A 7,719-nucleotide genomic window follows, 5' to 3' on the forward strand; every position below is an offset into this window, starting at 1 on the left:
CGTACTTTGCCCAGACCTCCCTATTGCAGAAGGAACACTCCTGACTTTATGATCTAGCCTTGCCTCACTGAATACATTCCTGACTTTATGATCTGGCCTTGCCTCACTGAATACACTCCTGACTTTATGATCTGGCCTAGTCTTGCCTTACTGTGTCATGGTTTCTCACTGTCTACTCCTGAAAATTCCGGTATTTACCCATCTAGACCTCTAGAGGGCTTGCCGGCTTAGCTCAGCAGGAGTAATTGCCTCCCGCATGTGGAATGCAGGTAGAATCATGGCTGATTGCAGTCACCTGCTTGAAGAGCTATTTAAGTCTCTTCCTGGCACTGCTCTGAGCTTTGGTGTTTCAGTATTGACACATGCACAGAGCTGGTATTGTGGTATTAAGATAGACAGAGAGAGCTGTTCCTATACTGAATTTATTTCAGTTAGAAATTAGAAATAGACAAGTTTAGGGACTTTTCTTGTTTTCCGTTGGGTTGGTTGGCTCTTGAGAACCTTCCCTAGTTTTGTTTCTTGTTTCCGCCTCGGTATTGAGGGGCGAGTGGCAGAGTTCGGCAATCACAGTTTAGCCTGTTCAAGACTGCCGGTATATTCTCGTTTTGTTTTCCCTGACTATTATAGTTCTAGTCATATTTTTGGTTGGTGGATCGCCGGGGAGTTTTGTGCCCTTTTTCTGTTATTTTCCTCACTTATTTTAGTGGTTATCCAACTTATCGTTGGTGACTTTGTGATCCCTTCCCGGTCGCTCTTGGTCTCCCGCCCCCGCTCCCTCACATACTGAATACACTCCTGACTTGATCATCTGCTTTTTATTGTTAACTGCCCACTCAATGAACACAACATTGAAGTTATTTACTGTTTCATTAGATTTGCCGTTCGTAAATCTGTCAATCCTTAAGTGGAGCATTTCATAAACTTGCTGTCCATTAAACATGAACATGCTTACTTTCGAGGTCATTTGTTTAATTTGCCTCGTGTGAAAAGAGAGATCTGTGCAATTCCCATTCCCATTAAATGTGCAGAATTACATTTGTTATGGTCTGCTGATACCCTAAAAATGACAGGCAGACTGAGGAATTTATTTTAGAAAACATTTCTTGAAATAAGGTTCTGATTTCCTGGGTGAGTGTTTCCCCCGGCCTCGGGCCTGGGCCCTGTCAGCTGATTTGTGGATAAATGCGTTTTCAGTTTGTTTCCCCGCAGACACAGTTTGGCAAGTAAAGTCATCGCCACGGTTACCCTGCCAAGCTGCTTTATGAAGAAATAAAGAAATGTGCTCTACTTTTTAAGACCAAATTGGTCGTGTAAGGACAAAAGATTGTTTAATGGGAAGCAATGTCACCACTTGTAATCAAGCAGCTGCAGTTCTTCTGAACTCTGCGCTGTTACAGTCAGAATCGTAGAGCTAATGAATAAAATAAATGAACAATGCAAACACAGGATTTTTCCAGCCTCTTTACTTTGAACAGAAGGACTTTCCACAACTGAAGAACAAAGAATGGGGCTCCATGAGCAGACAGGTTTCTTCGCTGGGAGCTGAGCTTTGGAGCAGCTTGTGTGTGCTTCATCCTGCGGTTAATGATGGTGCCACGCAAGCCGCCCTTTGAATAACAGAATGTTTTTCACCACTAATATCAACCAGATGATAAAACAGACCCAGCTGACAGTAAAAAAAAAAAAAAAAAAAAACGCTAGAAGTTTAAACAATGTAAAATATGTATGATGAAAACCAAACTAGATTTTTAGAAATCTGCCATTTTGTTAAACTGGGGTGAATGCTTTACGTTATATATGTATTTTTATGAAAATAGTAAAACTAAATAAATATGTATTGTGATATACCAGATGAAAGCCATAAAAGTTTTCTTGCTGTAAAATTGGGTCCCCAGGCAAATGCACTTTATTAAATTATCACACAAATGTTTCCTAGCTGTGAGGACCCATCCTGAAACAGAACTGTTACTATGATATGGCTAACTTTTAATGATGTCCTGGATTTTCTTTATCACAAAAGAACGGTTTGCACAGCCTTAATTCCTCAGCTGTACCCAGACAGCAGCAGTTTAATGCCCTGCTCTGCCCTGGGGGGCAGATCCCAGCCTGGGGGGGGGGGGGGGCAATTGTCCCTGGAGCAATGTGGTGCTGATCTTATTGTGACTACACCAGGGGTTGGACCACCAACCTTCCAGGCTACAGTCATGTACCTTAGCCACCAGGTTTCAGTCATGTACCTTAGCCACTAGGCTGCAGTCATGTACCTTAGCCACTAGGCTACAGTCATGTACCTTAGCCACTAGGTGACAGTCATGTACCTTAGCCACTAGGCGACAGTCATGTACCTTTAGCCACTAGGCTACAGTCATGTACCTTTAGCGACTAGGCTACAGGCATGTACCTTAGCCACCAGGCTACAGTCATGTATCTTAGCCACCAGGCTACAGGCATGTACCGTAGCAACCAGGCTACAGGCTGCCTTACTTCACCTTACCCTGAGATTTATCTACCCCCCCCGCCCTTCCTCTTCCCACCTGACTCCCCCCAAACTCACCGGTACGATGGTTGCTGAATGTAGACTAATGGTACAGATACTCTGCACTCCAGTCACAGCCTGCGGCCCGTTCAGAAGCAGCAGTGGGGGGGGGGGGGGGCAGACAGGAAGAGGCGGGAGCGGATGAGTCTCACACAAAGCCCGCTGCCTGCCCTGCCTCTTTTTCCATCTCATTTTTTAATGACTAAATGTTTGTCAGAAACAAATGGATTTATTTTTCCTCAATCCCCGGGTAAAGCAGCGTGAGCTCACAGGGTTCCGGCTGACATGGCTTACTTCAGCGCTATGACTTTCAGCCACAGGAAGCAGGAACAGGAAATAAACCCACAAACGACACAGAGCAGTGCCTCTCTTCCCCGGTGTAAGAAACCCCCCAAGTACACCAAAAGGCGGAAGTATCCGAGAAGTGAAGGAAACGCATGTAGTGTGACCAATGCTACTGGGTTAATTTAATTTTGTTCTCGTTTATCTGACTCCAAAAGATAAGTTCAACTGCTCCTCTGGTCTAACAGTAAGACAAAAGGAACTGCAAATGTCCGCCAATAGTGTGGCTCTATAAGATCGCTATCTATTTGTATAGACGCGGACGTACCTGTGGCATGTATAGCCTACAACGATTAACTTAGTATGTATCCTGTGACGGTACTGGTGTATAGGCGAGTGACTACGGGGTGCAGGTATCCTAGGTTGTCTATGTGTGTTAGGACTGTTAACTGCTATGTGTGCAGTGGTGCGAGCCAAGAGGATGCAGGTTCAAATTAATACAATTTATTAAACAATGTGCATTGCAGAAATAGAATGACAATGTGTTACAAGAATTACAAGTTGTAATATGAATGGCTATATGCAAATAGTGCGCAGGAGATCATATTAGCGAGTCTCCTCGACCCATTCCACATTTCCCTCTATATACCCAGGGTTTTCAGGAAAAACAACAAATCATCTAATAAAGACGGAGGTAACAATAATGGTCCTGCTGATGTCATCTCTGTATGTCCAACAAACCTGGTTAACCTTTGTATTACAGCTGGATGCTGACTCACAGGTAACTTGCATTACCTGTGGTTTATTCCTACAAGATCTTTATTCAGCAACCAGTGTACTACACCACCAATGACACCAAACTATTTCCCACATCATTAGCTATCTAAAGACACCAAACACTGTATGTGGAAAACCCATGGTTTATACAGTGCTATTTCAGCTCATCAGTTCTGGGAGCATTCCACTGAGGTTGCAGAATTGCGCAGAGGCAGCAGAATGATGGGAGCAATAGTCCTTTATTGACGAGCACTGTCTTTTCATCAAACCTTGCTGACCCTGTGTCAACATGGTCAGCACAGTCTGTTTCCTTTTGGGGGTCTGTAGAGAGGCACACTTACGTAAAATGCCCTACACCGGCTACAGCACAGCTTCCAAACGCTCCCATAAAATCCCAAACCATCCCAAACGCTCCCATAAAATCCCAAACACTCCCAAACAACCCCAAACGCTCCCAAACAATCCCAAACGCTCCCAAACACTCCCAAACAATCCCAAACACTCCCAAACAACCCCAAACGCTCCTAAATGCTCTCAAATGCTCCCAAACCATCCCAAACACTCCTAAACGCTCTGAAATGCACCCAAACCATCCCGAATGCTCCCAAACAACCCCAAACACTCCTAAACGCTCCCAAATGCTCCCAAACAACCCAAACGCTCCCAAACAACCCCAAACACTCTCAAACGCTCCCAAACAACCCCTAACACTCCTAACACGCCTAAATGCTCCAAAACAATCCCAACACTCCAAAACCCACCCAAACGCTCTATTCCAAACCTGCTTGGTTCATTCACTTACAGGAGGGATTGATTTTAATTTCTTTGTCTAACATTTGGAATAATTATAAACCTTTGTGAACCCCCCTCCTCCTACTTTGTTTGAGACTCAACCTTTTCGACTCTAGAAAAAAAAAAGGCTTTTTGTCAAGCATGTCAGTAATCCCTTGTATGGTTTGTTGAATTGTGATTTTATTACTTTTTATTACTGTATGGCTGATTTAATAGTCAGTGATATTTTTACTGTCATTTTTCTCTGCTTTGTAATTAAGGCTGGCGGTTTGCAAGATCAGCATTTCCCCCCCAAATATCCTTGTTTGGCTTTGAATACAATATTCTGTCTCCTCTATTAGATTAACTATGACAAACCAATATTTTAATTTCTCTGTTTAACAGCAGTTACAAATTGGCATTTTAGGAAAAGCGTTTAGAAACAACAAACAATGTGTTCCAGTAAATTTTACAGTGCTCCGCAACTCCGAAGTACTGACAAAAGCAATTCCTGGCGTAGTCATTACCAAATAATCTTTATTACTAAAATCAAGCGTTGAAGGGTATAAATGAACTATTGCCCAGCCCCCGGATCTACACCTTTAACCCTCATGGATACCTGGGCAGAGACATTAACACCACCTGGGCAGAGACATTAACACCGCCTGGGCAGAGACATTAACACCACCTGGGCAGAGACATTAACACCGCCTGGGCAGAGACATTAACACCGCCTGGGCAGAGACATTAACACCGCCTGGGCAGAGACATTAACACCACCTGGGCAGAGACATTAACACCACCTGGGCAGAGACATTAACACCACCTGGGCAGAGACATTAACACCACCTGGGCAGAGACATTAACACCACCTGGGCAGAGACATTAACACCACCTGGGCAGAGACATTAACACCATGTGCACTCGCACTACTCTGTGACAGTAAAACAGTGACAAAAACAACAATGACAAGAAATTTGTTTTAATAAAAACAGTGCAGTTAAAGAAAAACATTTAGAAATATTACAGAAAAATAATAATGATTGAAATATATTTCTCTGTATATAAATAATCTAAAGTGCCGAAATTGTAACATGCAGTGTATATAAAACATATGCATTGTACACTTTATATATTTTAATTTACATATTAAAAATAATTAAACATTTTATTTAATAGGTTGGTTTATTTGTCTTACTCTTTCACTCCTATTGCAGTCCTTGCAAATGTGAAAAGTTATATTTCTGACAAAATGCATTAGTCATATTAAAATATTATGTTCTTCAAATCTCTTTAGCTAGACAGTGGGCAGTATGTACAGCAGGCTGTAGTGGGGCTTGGCCTGTGCTAGCAGCAGCCATGTTGGATGTCATATCTCCATTACCCGTGCAGACAGACAAGTTGTGGGCATCTGACACACATCAGGTCCGTTTCCATGTTTCGACAGTGTATAGCACCTCTGGTTTCACACTCAGTGACCACAGCAGCCCAACAGCCACGTCTTTCTCCCATCATGAAATTCAGGCAGGATTTGGGAATGGCTGTGCTGAAGGCTGCAGCCAGCATTCGACCTGCATGTGTCAGTCACGTTGAGTGACAGTGGAACACGAGAGCGCTGGAAACACAGTGGAGAGTTCAGCCATCAGGCACGCTGTGTTTGTGAAATACAATTTAAAATAGTGGACATTTATTTTCAACTGAAAACTGAAGCACAAATGTTGATGGAATGTGTTTCAGGATCAAAGGAAGAATTTGCTCTCATCGTCTGAGTGAATTTCAGAACAATGATAAACTTCTTCAGCTGAATCACAGCAACAACAAAAAAAGTGTCCGGTCCAAAACGTGACCACAAAGCCGGCGATGTCACTGATTGCACCTTTACTGGACTGAGAGGAGAAAGAAGTAGCAAAAAGGAAATTTCCTAGCAACTGACCACAGGAGAATTTAAAATAAACCACAATAATTAATAGTGATTATGTGACTGCAATCTACATTAGCCACACATGAGCTAGGCTACATGCCTGCTTGCTTGTAAAATGTAAACTATAGTTTTAAAAGATATATTTTCAACATTCTAGTAGCAATGAAACCACTGAGAGGGGGAGGAAGATGAGGAAGATGGAGATATTCTAAAATATATACATCTTCACTCAAGAGTTACACATTTCGTTTTACACTTTTACAAAATAAGACATTTCTACCCGTTAGTGCTTTGCTTTAAAGATATTATAATATAAATAATTTATTTTCAGTGTTCAAACAGACAGCTCCAGTGTGACTGGACAACAAAGACACTCCGGCATGTTTTTTATTCCAGTTTGTAGTTTGAGAACGTGGCAAGAGAGACTCCAATTCTCAGAAGTACCCAAACACTGCAAAGCAAATTTAGCGCTGTACCGCTGCTTTTGATACTGTTCAAAAAATATATTTTTGTCTCACTTCAGTTTCCCCCAAGAAAACTCTAGAGTTCCATTTGAAAACCAGGAATCATTTTCTCCTGCGTAGTCTTTCTGCAGAATACTTTCACTGTATTCTACTCATTGTGCCCTACGGCATCCTGGGAGTCATAGTCCATCTGTTTCCTTTACACATGTTCGATGAAGCTAAAGAACGACAAATCCCACAGTGCATTGCACAGTTCCCATCTGGAGGCAAAATTTAACTCTCATAAATGTCCCAAATTCCAGTCAGCTTGGGATGCATCAGTGCATAACAACACATCTTTTATTTTGCAGAAAAAGATGTGTGATCTAATATTTTAATAGATAATATCTATTGACATTTCACTACTTTCTGTTTTTTATTTTTTTATAAAAGCAAATAGATTCTGATGTGCAAAAAATGCCAAGAAGATTGGATGGCCGTAATTCCGTTCTCTCAAAATTCCTCTTCCTTTCTCCATTATTTTCACAAATATCGCAGCATTGCCCCTTGAACATTCGTACATCTGTCCAAGTCGATTGCGTTATTCCCATTCTTAAAATCCACTCTTTAACCGTTTACAAAAACATTAATTTCCCATCTCCCTTAGTCCCAGCATGCACTGCAACCTCCAACATACGCTGACATCTTGAGCTCCATTCTGTGAGCTGTTCTCTCTCTAACTCTCATCCTTCTGTGAGCTGTTCTCTAACTCCCATCATTCTGTGAGCTGTTCTCTAACTCCATCATTCTGTGAGCTGTTCTCTAACTCCCATCATTCTGTGAGCTGTTCTCTCTAACTCTCATCCTCCTGTGAGCTGTTCACTCTCTAACTCTCATCCTTCTGTGAGCTGTTCTCTCTGACTCTCATCGTTCTGTGAGCTGTTCTCTCCAACTCTCATCCTTCTGTGAGCTGTTCTCTCTAACTCTCA

The sequence above is a fragment of the Conger conger genome, chromosome 8, assembly GCF_963514075.1.
Source record: "Conger conger chromosome 8, fConCon1.1, whole genome shotgun sequence".
NCBI lineage: Eukaryota > Metazoa > Chordata > Actinopteri > Anguilliformes > Congridae > Conger > Conger conger.